We start from the raw sequence: 5,109 nt of genomic DNA, 5'->3' as shown, positions 1-5,109 counted from the left end.
ACCAGCTCTGAAGAAAATCTATCCAGCTATTCACATACTCTCACTTGTGGCTTGTTTAGGAATTTAACAACTCCAAAACTCTGTTTTACCCTAAGGTCATTGCCCAGCAGCTTCTGCATCACTCCTCAGAAATAGCAGTGCTCCCTTCTGCATTTGGGTGGTGGGAGGAATCTTAGGATGTCTACTGAGTTAAAAGAAGGGGCAGGAGGATACCATTAAAGGTGCTCAATATGTTAACCAGCCAGGCCCTATTCTCTACCACATTCCTTCAGCCAGTGGGGGATCTGGTAGCAGAAGGATCTTGATATGAAAGCACATTTCTGTTAGATGGCTCTTTTGTATGGTTCTGTTGATTTCGTATGGTTCTGATAACTTTCTTGCAATTGCAAAATTGCCTCACCATACCTTGATGAAGCAAGGTGACCTTTTTTTTTTGTTTTGTTCTATTCACTTGAACTGAATCAGCTGATGCATAGAAAGTCACTTGTGCAGTCCAGGTGTGTTTGGGAGCTTTAAAAAGTCAGCCACCCCACCCCACCCCAATGTTCTTTTACTCAAGCACCAGACATTCTAAATTCAAAAGATCAGATGATAAATTTTGAATAGAATATTCCTTTTTTTAAATTCATCTGTCTCATCTTTTGTTAATGCTTGGAAACTACCTGTCTCTGGGGAAAATGTTAATAGGCTAATTATCACAAACTTAATTTGAAAGTCATATTCCTCTTTTTGCCCACCCTCACTTTAAAAAAAAACAACCCTCCCATAAAAAACCCACCATCAGCACCCACACTTAATTTTTTCCCCCCAGGGAGTTTAATAAATAAATAAAAGACCAAACTGAGCCTCAAAATAAGTCAAGGGAAAAATGAAGTACTAATTAAGAAAGCTGGGGTTTTATGCAAATGACTCCTTCACCGAAGACAGTCTAATGAATGTGCCCCGAGTTGATCCATGTGCGTTTTCGCCAGGCTGACAGCTGGCTCGGAGGAAGGTCAGACGGAATCAAGCGTGCGCTGAGCATAATCCTTCAGATTGGCAGCTCTGCCCCCTGGTCACTGTTTGATTATCTCCCAAATTGCTGTATTTCACAGAGATAATGATTTTTTATGGTCACAGATTTGAAGACAACTGCTGTATCCTGAGGGTTGTCGTTCTGCAAGGAGACACTGCTGCTTCCTTCAGAGGAGAAGGGGGGGGGAGTTGCTCTCGTTCTTATTCCCCCTCACCCCTGCCTCACTTTCTCCCCCTCCCTTCTAGATAGCTTTTTAATAACGAATAAGAGCCCCAGTTCAAATCAATTAGGCACCTTGTCCCACTTGGTTAGCTAACGTCTCATGCAATGGTCGGGGTGTGGGCATCATATGAAATTACCGAACACTCCTGCACTGTAACCTGATTGCAACTTGTGTATGCAACACAATTCACCCCTGAACTATGAAAGAGCAAATATTCTGGATGGGGGAGGTGGGGACCTGGATGACTCTGAAGGAATGTCTCCTATTTATTATCACCGTTCATAGTTATGTGGTAGGTTGTCACATCACTGGATACATTGGGCCTCAGGCCGTTGGGAGAATCATTGCAGACCAGCAGAAGGGAAAACCCCTCAAGGACCTTTTTGTGTAGGTCTGGATTTTCAAAGGCCTTCAGGTTCCAGTTTCTGGTCATCAGTGCCTGCAATTGAGGTTAGATTGTGAAAGGTTCAGAGGACCATCCAGCTCCCTTCCAGCCATTTTCAGAAAAACTCAACATCCAAAACTGGAGCTGGAGTTCAAAACAGCTCAGTGACTATCAAGCCTGATGAACATCTCCAAATATCTGGCCCTGGGCAACACGATGGAATCCACCAAGTGTGCAGCTCTCATTTTGGTGCCACAATGGATACAGAGTTTCTTTGAAACTCTGGCCCTTGGTGAACAGCAGTAGGAAGGGAGTGCATTTGTAGTGCCCTGCAAAATGGTTCACCCAGGTAATGTCAATAAAATCTATTTCAGGATACAATTCACTCCACTAAAAAGAAATCCGCTTGCAATTGAAAGTGCCTATAATGTCTGCTATTTCTATGAAACAAAATCAGTATGCTTTACTGTATCTGATATAAACAGAATGACAGAATGCCTAAAAGAACAAGGCACTGTACAAACATATGATTACAAGATCTTGATTGCAAGCTTACAATCTGAATAAAATCAATTATAAATAGCTACCCCATATCCCAAAACTGTATCTAACACCCCAGACAGGGGTGTAGACTATGTTCTCCCCTCTCCCCGGCAACCCCTTGGAGTGAGAGAGTTAATACCCTCGGAGTGAGGGAGATAATGAAGAAAATAGGGAAGGGTGGAGCTGGGGGCCCCTCAGGAGCTGGGGCCCCCAAGTTCTTTGAACCTATCTGCTCAATTATAGCTATACTCCTGACCCCAACCATTGTATGGTTGCCACCTTTAAAGCCCTATACATGGTCTGGGATATCTAAACAATATCACTTTAGCTCATATGTACCCGTTTCAGGGCCAAAGGGATTTTGGGGCCTACTGCAAAGTGAGGTATGGGGCCTTCTCACATTAATGCAGTGCCACAGGCACAACTGAAAATCGGGCTGGGGTGGGTGGGCTTTTCTGCTACCCCCTTGGGGGGGTATGTAAAAAGTCAGGGACAGCAGGCAGTACCCATAGCCACACTCACCCTGACAGCCTTGAGACATAGCCATACAGGAAACCGTCTTATATGGAGTCAGACCATTGGTCCCTTCAACTCAGTAGTGTCTACTCTGACTGGCAGCAACTCTCCAAGGTTTTTCAAACAAATGTTGTTCCCTACTCTGACTGCAGGTGCTGCCAGGGAGTGAAGTTGGGACCTTCTGCATGCAAGCACACAGATGCTCTTCCACTGGGGAAAAAAGCAAGTTTTAAAACAATTCCCTATGATCCACCACAAAATCATGTCTTTGGGGTGAGATGGAGAGAAATGTTTAATTTTCCGCTTTGCAGTCTGCAACTCTTTGCAGTCTGCAACAGGAGTGAAACTAGGTGAGTGTTTTATTCCATTGCAAGCTTATAAAATTCTTAACTCCCCCACTGCCCAGAAAAATATATGCCCCCTTCACACATTGTGGTCAACACTCTAAAATCTGCCCCCCATTCATTCCTCTCCTCTCCTCTGAGAAGACCACAAGCAGGGAATGAAGCTATACCCTTAAGATCTCAGAGCCAGACTAGGCTTTTTCCACACTTGCCACCTGATGTTTTTTTAACCTGAGTCAACAGAAATGCCGATTGATATTAGATCTCAAATTATACTTACAAAAGCCAAAACATTCATGACTGGACAATGCTGCCTAATACAAATAAGATGCACAGGTGGATTCTATCAAAAGCCTCAAGGCTCAGATATACTCACTGAAGGAAGGCTTTTCTTTCAAGTTGCCCAGAGCAGTGTATATGGAACATAGGAAGCTGCCATATACGGAGTCAGACCATTGGTCCATCTAGCTCAGTATTGTCTTCACAGACTGGCAGCAACTTCTCCAAGCTTGCAGGCAGAAATCTCTCTCAGCCCTATCTTGGAGAAGTCAGAGAGGGAACTTGGAACCTTCTGCTTTTCCCAGAGCGGCTCCATCCCCTGAGCATCTTACAGAGCTCACACATCAAGTGTCCCTTTCATATGCAACCAGGGCAGATCCTGCTTAGCTAAGGGGACAGGTCATGCTTGCTACCACAAGACCAGCTCTCCTCTCATGGTTATGCTTATTCTCACAACAACCCTGTTAGACTGTTTCTCAGCCAGTCTGAGAAATAAGTGACTGGCACAGTCACCCAGTGAATTTTATGGCTGGATAGGGATTTGAACTCTGGTCTGGCCAGTCCGAGTCAAACACTTTAACTCAGGGCTGCACAAGTTTAGCTTTCCTGCAGTTGTTGGACTACAACTTGTAGTCTAACACCCATCAGCCCTTACTAGTGGCCACTGTGGCTGGGGAAGATGAAAGTTGAAGTCCAAAAATAGTTGGAGGGCCAAAATTCTGCAGCCCTGCTTTAACCACTACACCATGTGGAAAAAAAGGGGGCGGGGAAGGAAAGAACATAAATTAATAAACCTCCTCACTTACTATGCTACTCGGGGCTTCCTCCACTCTAGCGATGAGCAGCTCCTTTGTCAGACTGGAGGCTGCTGGGGGTGAGCAAAGCTGTTGTGCTGTTGTCTCCAAGCCTAGTTGCATCCCCACACACCCACGATAGGAACTAAGTAGCTTGTAAAGAGTCTCACCATTTTTAGGTCCCCTGGTGCAGCAGTAAATATGCCACCTGACTTGAACTGAATATTAACATATGCTTTATCAGATTGTTTTCTTCTGGGGTCATCTTTCACCTGTCTAACACCTGTGTGACCTGTCTTTCACCTGTGTAACCCCTGCTAACTGGTCAAAGAGGCACCTTTTACCGTGGTGATTCTCTTTATTTAGCAGGGGGAGAGTAACTGGCCCTATCCAGCCCCAGCACAGTACTTCCAGTGACTGTTGCTGGTGTCTGTCTTATGTTTCTTTTTATGTTTCTTTGGGGACATCTTGTTTGTTATTTCTCTGTGTAAACCGCCCTGAGCCATTTTTGGAAGGGCGGTATAGAAATTGAATTATTATTATTAATAATAATAACAACAGTAATATGTTGAAAACTCTTAAATCTGATATGGCATTGGCAAGAGGAAGTTGGGGTGGGGAGGACTTCATGCCTGAAACTTAGATAGTAAGTCTCTCCACACAAGCAGTGTGGAGAGCCATGTGTGGGTTTGGCAGGGAGAACGGATTTGACCCACTCTCCCTGCACACAAATATCCAGCTGTCCCTAGGCGGCCGGATCGGCCACCTACACGATTACCGACTCCAACACGGAGCCAGTTGGGGCAGCAGGGATCAGGAAAGTCCCAGAATGCTGTGCACGAGTGTGCGGGGCATTCTGGGGAGATCCCCCAATGCCAGGAGGCTTATTTTAGCCACCCAGTCAAGGGTCTCCTCACAGGCTGCTGCGGCGTGGAGCTGTGCTGTGGTGACTCACAGTCATAGAAACTGGGTTAGCAGAGCGCGTGCTCCATTAACTTCGTTTTAGGGGA

At 45.3% G+C, this 5,109-nt stretch overlaps 1 long non-coding RNA gene across 1 annotated transcript; it reads right to left on the bottom strand.

The window, feature by feature from the left end:
* Positions 1-874: 874 nt before the first annotated feature.
* LOC128323432 (uncharacterized) lies at positions 875-2,778 on the bottom strand. The gene is made up of 2 exons (XR_008307257.1): positions 2,689-2,778; positions 875-1,677 (listed from the first exon to the last, which is right to left on the bottom strand). It is a non-coding gene; the product is annotated as an uncharacterized LOC128323432 (long non-coding RNA).
* Positions 2,779-5,109: the final 2,331 nt, after the last annotated feature.

The sequence above is a fragment of the Hemicordylus capensis genome, chromosome 1, assembly GCF_027244095.1.
Source record: "Hemicordylus capensis ecotype Gifberg chromosome 1, rHemCap1.1.pri, whole genome shotgun sequence".
Classification (NCBI taxonomy): domain Eukaryota; kingdom Metazoa; phylum Chordata; class Lepidosauria; order Squamata; family Cordylidae; genus Hemicordylus; species Hemicordylus capensis.
The sequence above is the reverse complement of the archived record's forward strand: the minus strand, read 5'-3'. Positions and strand labels throughout refer to the sequence as shown.